The sequence below is a fragment of the Phoca vitulina genome, unplaced genomic scaffold (genome assembly GCF_004348235.1).
Source record: "Phoca vitulina isolate PV1807 unplaced genomic scaffold, GSC_HSeal_1.0 scaffold38, whole genome shotgun sequence".
In the NCBI taxonomy this organism is placed as follows: domain Eukaryota; kingdom Metazoa; phylum Chordata; class Mammalia; order Carnivora; family Phocidae; genus Phoca; species Phoca vitulina.
In genome coordinates, this window is record NW_022589741.1 from 17,650,262 (window position 1) to 17,667,886 (window position 17,625).

Sequence of the window (17,625 nt, forward strand, 5' to 3'; positions counted from 1 at the left end):
ACATCATTGACCCCGATATGATGTCATCATCTCTTCTGTGGAATTCTTGCCAAAAATAAGTAGCCACAATCTCATCATCAGAAAAATCATGTTAATCCAAACTCAGGGACAGTCTACAAAATATCTGACCAGTAGTAATCACTAGAAGTGTCTGGGTCGTGGAAGACAAAGAAAGACTGAAGAACTGTCACAAACTGAAAGAGGCAGGAAACATGACACTGAGTGCAATGTAAGGTTCTGGGTTGGACCTTGGACCAGAAAAAGGGCATTTAAGGGGTAAAAGTTGAGAAATTCTAATAGAGTCTGGGGATTAGTTAGTAGCATTGTAACAATGTCAATTTCCCAGTTTTGATCATTATACAATGGTTATAAAAATGTTAACATTAGGGAAATTTAGATGAACACTGTACAATTATTTTTTAAGTTGTCTGTAAGTCTAAAATTCCTTCAAAATAAAAATTTAACTAAATCATCTTTTGGTTTTCATCAACCAATTAAGAGAATGGTACCTATGCAAAGTTTATACACTTTGAAGAGGAAGTGGTCATTAGTGATAAAGAATTTGAGTGATCTAAACAACTAAAACAGCTGCCTTTAACCCAAACAAACAAGTACACTCGATTCTCGTTATTTGCGGTAGTTACGTCTACGGAGTTGCCACAAACACTGAATACCGAAGTGAATACCGAAGGACTGCCCCCAGGGGAAATACAGGGAGAGTTTCCTGCAAGCCTCTGGTCATGTTTTCATCAACTGATCAATACACAACCTTGATTTATGTGTGTTTCTGTTTAAAGACACCTTATTTAATATATATTGTTGAGTCATTAACATTGAACTCACAGCCAACAGCTATAACTCCTGCCTGAATGAAGCTTATCTAACACATGTATTTTCTCCATAAGGCACATGACAGTTCTTTGTGCTTAGGAACTAGCCAGCACTTCCGCATTACACTTGGGGGCCATTTTAAATGATGAAATCATCAACAAAAAAAGTGCAAAAATGTGAAAAATGTGGCACTAAATGGACCTCGAAAAGGACACAGGATGAGAGCCGAAACAAGAAGGCAGAATATCACCTTGTTTGACCTCAGCTGGGAACGTGTGAATTAGGTGACATAAATATTCAATGCTCTGTGCATGTCCGCAAATGACCACAAAAGCACTGCCATTATTCATTTGGGTATATAAATATAAATTCTTTTTAGCGAGTTGGCAAATTTGAAAATATGGAATTCATAAATGAGTATTGATTGCGCCCTTAAACGTATCTAGTGATTGTGAACTTAGGGTACCTTTGCCTTAAGTGAATAAGGGAATAAGTACATTACTTGCATTTGAAATGACAAATGGAACTCCTGAAAAATTAGAAAGTGCCTGAGGATTCGCTACGTATCAGAGCCCAGTGGCAAGAACAGGGCTCCTTCATTAAGACTTGTCCAGTTTTCATATCACAGTTTTCTTTGTGATGGAGACAGTTCATGAACATTTGTCTCTGGACTTTCATTCCGTGTGGGGGTGTTTCAATTCTATAATTTAGTTCTGTCTCAGTTACAATCTTTTCCTCCATGCTGTCTGAGGGCCTTTCCGGTACCCTGACCTCATCCAGTCCAATGATATTAATCTCCTTTCATTTCCAGTGTAGTCCACCATACACATGGCCACAACCTGAGCTTCCTCATCCCCAGGATCGGCTCCACCCTCAGGAAATCTCTACATTTATTGCCTACCCAGTCCTCCCTTGTACTGGACGCATTTGATTTCTATTTGTGACATAGAAACTCAAAATTCCTTTGGATCCCCCCAGCTCATCACTCTCTTCTAGCTGTACTTCAACTTTAGCTCCATTTGGTCAGTAACTTTTGTGAAGTCATTTCAATGATGCTTTCACTAGAACCCCAGGATCTATTATCTTCTGACCTTTTACAGCTTTTCATTTTCCAAACTATGATCTTGAGTGATTGCCATTTGTTTCCCCTGCTTCTATCCCTGGCCTGCCAGATATTGCTGTAAAAATGCACAAGTCCATACTGCTTAAGTCCAAAATAAATTAATTTACCTAATCAGCCTTCAGCAAGTATTTGTTGTCCTTATTCTGATTCATCTACTGTTGAAACCCAATTGCACAGACAGGATGTGCCAAACATTCCCTCCTTTCTACACACGTTGCCAACGCTCTAGTTCAGACTGATACGGGGATCACCTGAGTCTGTAAGTTCTTAACTAGTCTCCCCACATCCCGTCCTGTCCACTTTATATGCTAATTAATCATTTTAAAGTAGACAGTTAATCAACCTACCTGCTCCCCATAGCTACACCTGGCAAAACTCCAAACACCTTTACGTGGCATTCAAATCCCTCTATGAACTGATTTCAGATTACTTGGAAAGTCTTTTCTTCTTTCTAATTTGTCTAAACCCAAATGGGGACTATTTCCATTCCCAAATAGGTCCTCCTTGCTAATCAAGCCCCTTCTTCATGCTTCTCCCTTCAACAGGAATATTTTGTCCCCAGTCTCTGTCCCTCGAAATCCAACCCATTCTTCAAGCCCCAGCTCAAAATACATCTCTTTCATGAAGCCTGCTCCAATTCTGCAGTTGGAAATATCCTCTTCCTCTGACTCACTGTAGCCCTTTGGAATTGCAGTTAATGCATTTGTATTTGTGAAGTAATCATCTTGTAATTATTTTATTCCCTTCACTACATTTCAAGATCTTTGAAGGCAGAAATATCATATCTATCTTGCCTTTACCATAGCACCCAGCATAAATGCTCAGTAATGTACTATTTAACGACTGAATGGATTTTATATATATTAATAATATAATAATATTAATGGATATATATTATATATATATATAAAATCCTCGTACAACAGAGAAAATTGAGCAGGTACAATACATTGTTAATGGCCGATATTATTGATGTTAATTATTGATCAATTATTGATAGTAATCATTGATAAATTAAAACTTGAGAGAGACAGAGGAAAAGAGAAGACAAGAACAGTAAATTAACAATTATTTGATAAAATGAAATGAAATTGATTGGGAAAACCAATGAGTTGACTATTGTAACATTAACTCTCTGGTCAGTGTTGTACTGAAATCTTTTCAGAGAGATGTATTTATTTCCTTCCTGGGATTCAAAAATAAAAGGTGACATACGAACAAAATGTATTCAATGAATTCTTAAATTGAACAAACATTGCTAGACGCAGTTGATAGTGTAATAGTAACTCACTTAATTGGAAGGACTTTTTAATTTTGATAAAGAAAGGAACTCAGTACTCACTGCCTATTCCGTTTGCACAACGAATACTAATGGAACGAATTACCATCATGACTATCACTACCACCACCATGGTAAAATATATTCCTCAGTTTAAAAAAACTTCAAAAACTATAGTAGAAATGTGGCTCAGTAGGAAGCTATGACAACTGGGGAAGCTTAGTCACATCAAAGCAAAGCCGTTCATCATCTTCATGACCAATGTGGTTTTATCTACACTCAATAAACAATGCAGAAAAGGGTAGATTTCATCAAGGGAGATTTCCTCCCCAGTAAGTTTCATCCCATTGCAGGGAAATTGCATGTGAGTAATACAATTTCTGATCAATTCTGTTCTGATAAGCATAAAATGTTTCTCTTCGGGCCTTATTCAATGTATCCACAGTTGACCGAACCTCTGAATTTCTGGGAACTCCCAATAGCCTAAGAAAACTTTTTCAAAAAGCCAAGCCTCAACGGTGTCCTATTTTCACTTGGCTGTTAAATCTATTTCAGATCCAATCTTGTGCCCTGAAACAATAGCAGAATGAAAGGGGAAAAGCCTGTAGATGCTACAGAATACAATACGGAACTTCAACATGGGGCGCAAATGTTAGCTGAGTTTCACATTTCCTAAATCACAGGCCTGTCAAAATTGTTTACTGAAAGAAAATCTGGTTCAAGTGAGCCAACACTTATTAAGCAACTATTATGTGTCAGCTTGGGAATAAAAGGATGATTGAAATGGTGTCCGTCCCATCAAAGAATTCACTAAAGCTCTCAGTAAAACAGACATGTATAACACTCATCTAATGATATGCTAGCTGTTTGAACAAAGTGTTATGTGAGCACAAAAGGAAGAGCTGACTGAGGGAGGTGAGAGGCAAACAGAAAGGGAGAAGGTGACCTTTGAGCTCGACTTAGGAGGACACAAACAGTCAAAACAAACGTATCCTCAACCATGAACCCGGCCCTCAGCGGGGATCTGAGTTTTCGGGTAATTTCAAAGCATGAGCAATGAAAGTAATTGAAATGGAAGATAAATCATGGTAGAGTGTGATGAGACACCAAACTGAGATAAGTTAGTAAAAGGAGCTGAGGAGGGTGATACTCTCCCTTAAACCTTAAGACTGCAGGATGAGGCATACACGTGACGCTTCATATTGAATTTATTGTGGGAAGTGACCTGAGAGATGTCTTCACTTGACGCAGTGGGGGTTGGGAGTGACTTACTGGAACTTGTAGCATATACTCCAAGAGAGCCCGTAGAAAAATTATCATCTTTTAAGAAATGCTTTCGTTTAAGGATAAGCAACATAATCAATTGTGCCCTGTTACAGGATGTCAGAAAGTAATGCATTGTATTTATATGGCCTTTCTCCTCAGTGTTGAACTAGAACGGACTTTCAAATGATAAATCAGGACTAGGGAAGCAGAAAGCACCATAGAAGGGACTGATCATCAAGCCCCCAGACGGAATGCCTCACTACGACAATTTTTATCAGAAAGGCTCAGCATCCAGATACCTCCTCTTAAAATAAATGGCCTGAAGCTTACCCAATTGGCTTAGGAACACAATTCATGGGTAATACTAGGGTTTTGTCATCTGCCTTCTTATTTGTTATCTCTTAACCACATTCTTTTAAACCTGTGTATGCCAAGTAAGTTGGGCAAGTAATCAGCTGAGAAGCTCTAAGTCCTCTGGAAATAAGATCTCTTGACTGTCCCTGTATTTATTCTTAAGGAGACCCAATGTCGTGTATGGAGGAGATTTGATTTAAAAAAAAGTCAACTGGGCGCCTGGGTGGCTCAGATGGTTAAGCGTCTGCCTTCGGCTCAGGTCATGATCTCAGGGTCCTGGGATCGAGTCCCACATCGGGCTCCCTGCTCCTTGGGAGCCTGCTTCTCCCTCTGCCTCTCTCTCTCTCTCTCATGAATAAATAAATAAAATCTTTAAAAAAAAAAAAAAAAGTCAACAACAACAATAAAACCATTTGATGTTTAATCCCAAATAGACAAAAGTCAACAACAATAGAACCATTTGATGTTTAATCCCAAATAGACAATTCAAAGTATCACCTGATGTAGAAAGCATAAAACATTTGTACAACACAGAGGGGAAAGAAAAGACTCCTTAAAAACATTGTCTTTGCCAACACAATCCCGAGGAAACAATTTTTTTATTAAAAAATTGAGATTCCTCCCAATGCTTCATTTGTCTCGATAAATGTAGCCCAAGGCACAAAAACACATTCTTAATAAAGTTGAAATGCACAGTGATTATGCTTTATTTATCATGCTTGTATTTTTCTAGCAATTTTTATTTTTCTATCATTCCCAACATTTTTAATTTCCCATGTGCCTAGGATAGAATGTAAAATTAAAACAACAATTAAACGCAATCTCCATTGAAGAGTTTTCTTGATAAGTACGGCAAAGGTTTACTGATTTAACAGGACAACATGTTTATAATTTGCTGGTGGCAGAAAAATAATTCACTACTGGGGAATTCTGACATCTAAAATCTACATATTGAGATGCTGGAAGGAACTAGAGGGAATGTCTATGATTTTAATTTACTTATCCTATTTAGAAAAAAAAAAAGTCACTTGAGTCATTCTGGCTCACTTTCCTTAGCATTAGTCATACTGCATTTCCTTAAGCCTGTGAATGTGTTTCTATGTAAATAAACTATGTAGTTCACTTGGGGATAAAAGTCACAGTATTTAGAGATTATAAAGACCTATTAGATCATCCGGTCTGGCCCACAAGAGATAGTCCCTAGATAGGGAATGTAACTGTTGATCTTTGCCAAGAGGCCAAGAAGAAACAGTTGGCAAAAGTATTTTCCACGCTTTTTAAAAATTTTAACTTATCTAATAGTGCTTTGGTCACTTCCCAAGTGGACGAGTAAAATTATCATTAAACAGTTTCACTTATCAGGGAGACACAAAGCTTCACTTATCTGAGTTGACCATGTTCCAGCTGCCTCCATTTGTTGAAGAAATGATCTTGTTTGCAAAATATGAACAGTAAGGCATCTGCTCTTTGAACTAGCCAGGCGGTTTCCTTTCAGTAAAGAAAGTCAAAAGGCAAGTTCTTCTTAACTTTCTCCTAATCTATTTTCACCAGTTTCAGAGCAAGAAGATATTAAAACACTGATTTCCTCAAAGTGGGAAATAAATACAACACACGAGGATACAGTAGCAACTGACTACTTTAGAAATCAAAGTGTTTTCCGTTCCCAGTTGCTACATTTCCTCAAGTTGGGAGTAATTTCGAAATTTAAAGTATGGAGAGGTTTGGCATGATGGCAAAAGTCAAGGAGCAAATCAGTAATAGGAACCCCAAAGAAATAGTGAAGATACCTATTCTGGTAACCATTCCCTTTGTTCTGCAGTTCTTAAATCCTTATTTCAGACACACCCTCTACGTTCCCTCCACCCAGATTATATTCAGAAAATTGTCAATGCTACTCTTTAGTATCGACACCATTTCTATGGAGAAAGTCATATAAATAAATACATAAAAAATACCACAAATAGGAAAACTAATGTATAGTAGAGGGTTAGTAGGTAATGTAAAAGGAAAATGAGATCTGAACATTTTAAGTAGAATTATCTCATCTACTAAACACAAACCAACCTAACCCATGATGTAAATCTTCTGTTTTTATGGAGTTAGGGTTTCCAGAGTAGGTTTGATATTTGTGTCATGGGAGATTATATTATAAATGCTGTTTTAAAAAATAGTGTGGTCCTTGACTTCTTGAAGTCTACATCCTAAGTCAAGCACTTACATTCCATTTAAGCCTGTAACAAATTTGAGGATTGCAGAGGAACTCAGTAAGACTCTCCATGTGCACTGAGCATGCACTGTGAGCTAAGCCCTTTGCAGGTGTTGTAAAGAATTATAAAGGAGGTATTAGATATGGTTCCTGCCCTTCCAGAGCTTATAGTATTATGGAAAAGATAAATATCTATTCCCCCATCCCTCAACTCCCACACAGGATGGAAAGTGAGTGACTAATTTCTGTTATCTAGCTTATGTTAACTTGAACTAGAAAATCAGAGTCCAGACGAGAAAGTAGCACACTGAGATGGGGAAACTGAGGGAAGTTCAATGAAAGGATTATTTTCGAAGATTGGGCAGAGTTAAGACAGACATTAAGACGTGTAAACGTCCAAGTACTAATAGCAGGGGACAGTCATTACCAAGCCTAGGTGTGAGGGAACAAGGGGTGGGGGGCTGGTTATCAGAAGCTAGAAAGAGACCTAGAACCGTCAGGGTGGCCACCATCTTCAGTAGGGAATGAAGCCAGGTCAACCCATGGCCTACAGGAAGACTGTCAGGGGGATTACGTATCGGACCTCTATGTCCACTTTCCCGGGGTCTCCTGCTGGTGCCTCCCCTTGGCCAAACACAATTAGAAGCCAGAGGGCCAAAGGGACTGTTGAGGCAGCCCCTGATTAACAATCTCTGAGAGCACAGAACAGGATGAACAAAGGTAGAGGGAAGATCTGGCAAGGCAGAGAAGAGCCAACAGAGCTGGCTAAACTTAGAACCACACAAGTTCACAGGATAACATGTGTGCTGTATTCAGAAGGAGGTATTTTGGTAGATCGGTGAAGGGTAGGGTTTAATTGACAACAGAATATTTTGGCACTTTTCTGTTAGATGAGATCACAGTCAATATTAATTTGAGTTTCCAACTTAAGCCGTAGGACATAAATGATAAACTCTAGTTTAACCAGTATTCTGCCACGCTGAGGCCCACAACTGGCGTTTCCACACATCACCTAACTATACAACATCAATTTAGCTTGATACTCCTGATTGAGAAGCACAAGGTAATTTCAAAGCATGAGCTAGGAGACTAATTGAGATTAAAGATAAATTGTAGGCAGAAGGTGTGCTGAGACACGAAATAACTTATAAATCTGAAAGAAATATTACATTGTATACAGAACAATCTTAGCTTTAAGCAAAATATAATCTTTATTTTTTTTTAAACTGGTCATTCGTGTCTATTATATATGAGGATTTTGATAAAAACCCTATTGATTAACCAGAAAACTCTGTTTCTTAGTCATGAAAGGTAATAAAAAGTTTACTCTTCCTCCCACCCTCAATGAAAGTTTACTTCCCATAAATTCATTTTGTACCTTTCTGTTCAATCTTCGGGGATCTATTCTCCTTGAGTTTTATGCTTGATTTAATATGGGTTTTGCATATTGGTTCCAGCATTTTAGCAGAGCTTCATTACTCAATAATAAAAAGCTACAAATAGATTAAAAGACTTCTAAACCTTTAGAGGATTCAGAGCACACATCATGATTGCCCCATTTATGTTTTGAAGTTGCTTATTAGCAGTTGACTAGAAGCAGCATATTGGTATAACACTGTAGCCTCACCATTGAGCATGATCTGCCCCAATTTGGAATTCAAGCTATGATTTGAATTCTATACATTTTATTCAAGTTTAAAAATGGCAACCGCAGAACACTTGGGGCCTTATTCATTAAACAATGAGTCATTCTGGAATTCCTTTCCCTCCTTCCTGGACTTGGTGAACTTTTATACATGAAATTTGGCTGCCCTTGGTGCAACTGAATCAACAATTAGAGTACTAGTATTGTAATGTATCAGCCTGGCTGGGAAACAGGTCTAAAAACTCCCAGTTCAGTGTAAAAGCTGAACGCACATGCTGTTCTTTCCCGCCACCCCACCCCCCACCAAAGCCGGTGTGGTCATCTGACAGGATTGGGTGGTGATCAATAACGTATACCCTCCAAATGTTTCAAAGACTATACATAACACAGAACATTTGATAATTATTTGGTGCACCTAAACTGTGCAGATAACCCCTCAAATGGATTCCTGAACCAGAACTTTTTTTTTTTTTACCACAGAATGAAAAGTCTTTAAATCCTCAAGAAATGGAGCATCCGAATTTTAGCTTCTGATGACAATTCACAAACTACACAGCAAATTTCTTTTTAAAGTTCTATAGGGTTCTCAACACAAGGAGATTGTTTTTTTCTTTTTTTCTTTTTTCGCTTTTTCTTTTTATTATAGCTATAGGAGACAACAAATGCTAACTAAACTTATTACTGTAATCATTTTATAATATGTGTAAGCCAAACCATTACGCTGTATGCCTTCAACTTCTACAGTGCTGTATGTCCATTATATCTCAATAAAACTGGGGAAAGAATGTACTATAGGAACAAGAATTGACCTTGACTAAGATTTCCCTGAGGGATACTCTCAAATAAATGGAAAATAAGACCATAAAAATATGTTTCCATATGACCTTTATATGACCATACAAAATGCATAGTCTACTTTTGGGTAATTTTCAAGTGAGATCTCAGCAAAATTATAATGTGATGATTTTTTTTTTTTTTTTGCCTTGGTTCCCTTTTATAAACATATTGGTACACAATCTATCTGAAACACACAACAGATCAAGACCTATGCACAAAGGTAGGATAGGAAAGAAAGAGGCAGCTACGTCTTCATATAGCAATTTGGCCACGTTTTAGAAAATACCCCATAAAGTCTCTTACCCTGAATTTGTCCCTTGAAAGGTTAAATCTCACTTCCCCCTGCCAGAACTGGAACTATTTACTAAAGCAACAGAAAGAAAATGGAGGAGACAGAATTTTCCATCCAGGGGAGTCTCAAGCCCTATCAAACATGATGTTGCATGAACCTCCCCCTCCTCCTCCACCCTTCCTTAATGCACCATATAGAGAGGGCTCTCGTGTTGTAAAGGTGTCATATATATTTTCTCTTCACTCAAAGCTTCCTGAATAAAGAGAGATCTATTTGTCTCCATGGTGTTTTCGCCATTAACGGTATCAGAGCTGCAGGAACACAATGGGAGATGTGTTTTCCGTTAACCTCTTGACTCAGAGATGTCCTGATGCTAAACGTTATTGCATTTTGCATTAGCACAGAACAGTGGGAGTTCTGTGACTGATGTAAAAGGGTTGAAAAGGGCCACAGAAGCTCTCGTGTGCTCCATACTGCAGTTGGTGGTGGAGCACGAAGCACATAATTTTTGTTTAGAAAGAGCACAAACAGGAACCGGGGAAGGAGGTAGTGAATTTCACATATCCCACATACCCCCTTCTGTTCACCACTGAGATAACCTCTACTGGAAAATGATATTCAGTCCTTTAACATACCCCGTTCTTAAGACATTAACTAGGCAGGAATTAATTTACTTTTATTACCCCAGCGATCTACAAACCATGGGAGGACCAAGAGGATTCATAGTCACTGTTTTCTTAGGCTACTTTTTCCATTGCTTTAATGTGGCCTTCAGCGTTGGCAGCTCGTTGTGGTCACAGTAACTGCAAACGTTACCATTGTGCTTGTGTCCCTTTGACAGCATGGAGACAGAACTGGGAATATCCCCCGCCATGTCAGAAAACAGAAGGATATGGAGGCTAAGAAGATTGTAGTCACTGCCATCTAAGATTCCTGAATGACAGCCCCAGAATTGCAGGATATTCTACAGTAGAGGTACCTCAGAAATGATCTGGGTCTAGTCCACGGATTTATATATTTAGACACCGACAGTCAGAAAGCTTAAATGATGAGTATGGCAGAGCCTTGTTTGATACCTGCACCCAGGCCCCCGGCTGAATTCTCTTTACATGTGCTATTCAAGGATGCTTCTGTGGAATGGATGATCACTGTAACCAGAAAAGTCTTCAGGACTACGCTCAATGTCACGGTGTCCCTATTTCTAAGATGCAACTTTCATAGGCCTGCATCTTGAGTTCTGTTGGTGAAAGGAACTAAGATATTTTTAAAAGATAAACTTTGTGACTACAACTAGAGGGGAAATTGCTGTACTGATCTAAAGATGGAAAGCTGTCTCCAAATTTCTTGCCCTCAGCTTAAAAGTCTGGACATCCTGGGATTCAGAGGCAGTTGATCATGTAGAACTTTGCTACCCAAGAGTATGTTCTATACCAACAGTATGAGCTTCATTTAAGTGTTGGTTAGAAATGCAGAATTTCAGGGCTCGTCCAGACCTACTGAATTAGAATCTATGTTTTAACAAGATCTCAGGCAATTCATAGTAATTAAAGTGTGATAAACACTATTGAAAGGAAGCTTTCAACGGAACTTGGAAGTATAACTGTTGGAGAAATAGAAGGCAAAGACCACCAGAGGTTGGTCCTACTCAGAAGAGAAAAACAAATATTTCAGTGGGGTTAGAATTTGGAGGGCAAGAGATGAAGGGAAAATAGTACAGTGGGACAAGAATGGTAATGAGGTAAGGTGTTGCAGTTCAAACTTGTACGAAGTATTTAGAGAATATATATTTTGGTTGACTAAGAAAACCTTGGTTTATTCATTTCTTCCTGGATCTTCAGAAAGCTGGGAGAAGACACGGAACCAAAGACAACTCTGGCAAGGCTCGGGTTTGTCCTTCCAAAGACTATCTCTGGAAGTGCATACTTCCAAACAAGAAGGGGATCAATGGAGTTATCACATACTAGTTAAATGTCTCTATTAATACACCAAGTCAAAGTCAAAAATAATCTGATGCATGCAAATGAAGAAGTATAAATGACCTGTGTTCAGAAAAGTTTATAAACTCGCTATTCTAACTGGCCAGAGTCTCCTTAAATCACGTCAGCGAAATGGTTCTTTTATGGATGAAGAAGGTCAAGATGCCGCAACACATTATGTTCTGAAGTCTATCAGTGTGCTAGAAAATAGCTGGATTAAATCACCAGATTCCAAAAAATTAAAATAACATTTGTACCACCCATACAGATATTATAGTTTCTTGATGATATTTTAAAATGTAGCATGATGTACCTCTTTATTTTTTCCTTTTAGCTAAAATGAAGTCTCAGAAGATACTATGGTCATTTGTATTATACTATGGTGTATTTAGGGTTTCTGGGACCAAGAATGATTATCAGACATAAAGTTCAGTGAAGAGTTCCCTTGAGGAAAGAGAACACATACTCACCAAAGATGAAGATAAGAAATGACTCCTGTTGAAGAATATTCGACCCAACCCGAACTGCTATAACTTACACTAAGATGTGTCTAAAGTGGCCTCCAACATAATTTATTTTTCTTGCAGTTCCCAAACTGTCCTACCATGGGCTACTGGCTGAAAAATGGCAACACTATGACCTCCTAGACACCACACCCATTCTAGAAGCAAAGAGAGCATTATGTAAAATCTGGTGGGTACATCCTTATGACCTAGTCAGTAGAAATGCAATCATATGAAAGTTAGTTTGTTTTCAAAGCATGACCCCAAATACTCCTTGCCTCTCGGGAGCCATGGCTATTTGAAACCACTCAAGTTTATGGCACTGCAAGGAGGAGATCTTATTGTCTTGTACAGGAAGGTAACTTGATTAAAAAAAATAAAAGCTTTATAAATGTATAAACAGTACTAAGTAGGTCCTTATATGTCAGGAGGCTACAGATGTTTAATACACACAGTCTAAGCCAACACAGATATAGGTAATAACTGCTTCATGTCAAACTCATAATAAATGTGACAAAGTAACGGCAATGTCTTCTAGCGCAAGGCCAAAGGCCCTCCTAAAGGATGAACGAGTGAACTAAGAAATGAAGACTGTACGGGTGTCTTAGAATTGCTCCCCGTCCTCCTGTAGACTTTCAGGGTGATCTAAAATGAACCTGACCCTCTAGCTGGGCTTTATCATCAAGCCGAGGCTACTTATCCTTGAACCTCTCGGGAACATAACAATCACCATAACTCACTTTAAAAATATTTGAGCGTGGAATCAAAATGGTGACATGGGGACCTCATCTCTTTTTTAATGGTAGTTGAGGGAGAGTGCGTGCGAGCGAGCCTCAGCTAAAATGTGCACAACCATTCTCTTTTACACATGTTGTATATTAAAATGGCAGAAAGTCATCAAATGGATTAAATAACCTCAATTAAGTACCTCTGACTACCTTTTTGCATTTTCTATTGAAAGCATCTAGGCTTGGAGCTACCCCATCCCGGCCAACGGACTTGGGTTGTACTGCTGCTTTGCCACTCATATACTCTGGGCAGATTGTGCAAGTTCACTCTAAGTCAGGCAAAGTGTCCATCGCTCTTGACACTAGTTATCACCGCGGAATGACCGAGTCTTGTTTCTGATTTAGTCAACCCCCACATTATTACCAGTCCAGTCTCTTGGCATTTTCCCGCAGAAGTTGGCGGGAATGCACCTCATTAACAGGGATATACGTAACATTCAGACAAAGGCCAGCTTAGCCCAAAATCCAAAATGTGAATTCACAAACATGGCTCTTGATCTTGGGAGCTCCCTAGGATGGAGCGTGCAAAATTACTTTCAATTTGATGAACTCTAAGAAAGTGCGATGTGATTGCAAAAATGGCCCCCGTCTGCCACGTGTCCCTGAGCCCCTTGCCCTTCGCCAAGAAACCTCCTCCTAGTGCCTCCTACTCTGGCGCCAGGCTGGGTCGCGTGACTTCCTTTGACCAATGAGGTACTAGCAAACACAAAGCAATCAGAAGCTGGCAAAATACTTAAGCCTTTTGGCTCTTCCTTGTTCTTGCTCCTCTGCCTTCACCATGAGAACATGCGAGGAAGAGTTTGTTGGAAGACACGGGGCTATGTAGGACATAGAAAACTGAATTGCCTCAGCATCCTAGTGACCCCATCCTACAGCTGACAGCCAGAATGAATGAGACCAGCCAAGACCAGAAAAGCTGCCCAGTCTAAGTCACTGACCCACAGACTCACGAGCTAAACACGTTTATTGTTGTTCGCCACTGAGGCTTTGTGTTTATCATGCAGCATTATTGTGACAATGGGTGATCGATACGCTGAATCCCTCAAAGGCTCACGTTTTTGGTAAAACAAAATCCAACCCAAAGAAACAGAACATGAAAATACAGCATGGGTACAAGAATTAAAACCTGAATTCTAAAATGCCAGTAAAATAACTGTACCCAATCTTACCTTTCACAGGCTTTCCTAGAAAAAAAGGCCCGGAGGAATCATGATCGTTCTCGGCGTGTTGCTGTGTGCAAGACCCAAGGAAAGCTAGGAGGCTGTACAGTTATCTCCCTTGACGTAATGCTAAACTATACAACCTACTACCTCAGCCCGGGAACATGCAGTCACAATGGCTGGAAAGCTACCATTTCTTAAGCAATGAAATTACAAGTTAGTCTTATGATTGTTCTTCGTGCTGTCACCTATTTGGGTCATTCACAAGAGACAACACATCAAAGGGTCTGACAGTAGAGAAAGTGACACAAGAGTCTTGGCTTCTTGAGATTACTGTGCATACAAGAAGGGAGGAAAGACTAAAAGGGTTGTTCTTCTTGGTATTCCTGGTGCATCAAAATTATGGTAATGTTATATAATGGCGTTTATTCTGATCAAACTAACGCCCTCCGGTGTCTATGTTAACAGAATATAGAAGTAGACCAATATTTAAACTTGAACAACCGAAAAAAGAATTTAGGAAAACGAATGTTTCTACTGTGAAACTGAACAACTGTCATCTCTAAAGGGTCAACACACAAGGGGAAAGAGCTTCAGCCGAAACATGGTGAAAAGTTATAGGAAACAGGATTATGAGCAAAGCAGAGAGAGACAAATAATATAGAAGCTACACTGAACATCCACGCAACAGTATTTACCATAATATTACATAATTCACAGATTTATCAAGTGCCCCTCCTTCTAGAATTGAGTGTTTCAGCACTTTTTTTGGTATAAATTCTTTCCCCAATACTTTGCGATGTGTAAAACGTGACTCTATATTTTTTTTTTTTTTCCTTCTAAAGGAATACAGTAGATTTCCCTGTTTGCTTTTAATTTTTAAACTGGGTCATTCCTTTATCATCAGTCCCAGTTTGACGCTGCGGCAGCAGACTCTTAGCAGCTTGATGACTTCCCATCTCCATGTGGACTCATGTTGGATCAGCTTTGCACTTCCCCATGAGACCGCTCTCTGGTCTATAGATGGCCACCTCTCCTCATCGCTTAGCTAGACTCTGGTTTTGCCTGGTAAAAGCTGTTCCATAAAGGAGCTGGGCCCAGGCATATAGAGATGGAGGAGTATCTAAGCACATGGTGACTAAAAGAGTGATAGTCCCATGGTGTTGATTATGTTCAAAAAAAATAGATCCAAATGTTGTAGAGTTGGCGTTTCATCATGCTCCACTAACCTGGAGAGTGACCATTTCCCCAATCCTATTCCCTGACGCAGATATCATGGAATGGGGCTGCTTTTTTTGAGGAGGCTGCCTCTCTTGGATCAGTGCTACCTGGTTTGGGGGAAAGACTGGGAAGTTAGTTTTACCAAGCAAACTCCCATTCAGCCTTCAAGCCTCAATTCAAAGAGTTCTTCCTCTGATCATTCATAATTTCATATACACATTTCTAATTTAACCCTAACACTATTGCATTATAATTTATCTATCTGTCTCTTTTATTATACCTTGAGCTATTCGAAGATGGGGCTGCGCTACTCACCACTGCAAATGTAACCCTACCCGAATGCCTACTACCTGGCACAAAGGAGGGACTTAAAAATATGTTCGTTGTATGAAAGCAAAAGCATATGAATGAATGGGTAAAGTGGGAGTATAAATGAACCTAAAGATAAAGGCCAGGTGATTTTTATTTTTCTGTCATGTCTCTTGTCCTACTTATATTGTAACTTCATAGTGTGGCAAAAAAAAAAAAAAAAAAAAAAAAAAAAAATCGCAGAATGGCTGAATTCAATTTGGCAAGTTTGCCTTAAGTCCTGGATCTCCTATGGAAATTCAAGGAGTAACTGTGAGTCCTCTGCCTCTTGATATTCAATTATGTGTAAGATTTAATATTCACTAGGACACTGGAAGAAAATGTAAGTCATTGTCTTTCCTTTGCATTTGAATTTCTCTCATTTTCCTTGCACTGACCATTTGCTTGATTCTATAAACACTGTGTAGGCCTAACCCTTAAGAACGGAAAACAATGAAAGCACCCTCTGAGAGTTAGCCAAAGAAGGTAGAACGAAGACAGAGTAAGTTTTGATGTGCTAGCATGCCAGTATATTAGCCTAAATGTGTAGCTTATAGAGCTTTTAAATATCCAGAAGTGGAAAAATTCATCTTCTTCTAGGGGTCAAAGATAGAAAGATGTTGCTGCTAGAATACTAATGGTTTTCAATACCCTGCTCTTTTGGTTGTGTGAATTCCTTGTTTATTTACACTGATTTTAGCCCATTATCATGTATTAGTGCAATTATGGCTCATTACATAATTAGTGTAAATATTTGTAGGCATGCAATAACAACATGCAATTATGATATGGAATGATGTCATAAAAAGTCTTATTGAAAGAAAGAGTAAAAAAACAAAATAAGTAGCATTTATAGAAGAACAGTAGTTACATATCTTTAGGTATAGGCAATCTTTTGTACTCTTTAACTTTCAGAAATAGATTCCAAAGATATTCTGAATCCATATATACAGACTCTCGGCCTGTCGAACACTGACGTCTGAGGTGCTAGCAGCAGCAATCCCCCCAAATGAAATGACGGTGAACCTCAAACGATGCTACAAATGTCTGAGATTATGGAAAAGGATGGACTCCCCAGGAATAGACACATTCTGTATTGATTAGGTATTTGGAAGCTGGGCAACTGTTAGGAATAAAGCATGATTCATTAAAATGGGTGTCCGTGTAACTGACATGCAATCCTACGAAGGGGCTCCTGAGCAAATAACCATTTTTTTGAAGTCACAGTCATATCTTCACTGTTTCACAAAGTACCGAATACAGTAAGCATTCATAAAACTTCATTGGGTGAATGAGTGAATGAATCTCATAATTTTTCTAGTCATATGGCTATCCCAAAAGAAATAAGGAGCTTCATTCTAACTTTACCTTATTGAGCACCATGTTAGGTGTTGATAAATCTTTGAAATTTTTAAAGAGTCATTCATATTGACTTCTCTGTAAAATTTCAGCACTATTCGAGGCATAAGAAGCTTAAAAAACTTAATTAGAGAGGCTAGAGCACATCGGATGAGGTTAAATACCACAGTCAGCCAACAAAGATTCGTAAGACCTAACAGATACTAGGGAATTATTGGTAAGCACATTGAAAAAGAAGGACTCATATTAAATTAAAATTCAAAGTTAATCATTTCCCGTACATACCATTTTCTTTTCTTGTAGAAAAATCTATTTATTAATTTTGGAATAAAAACAAGAAACTCTTTTAAAACGAAGTATCAGCTCCTCCCTCTGCCCCCCACCCCATCTCTGGTGATGAGGGTTGAATTGCTTTATCAAATGCAATTCTTGGAATA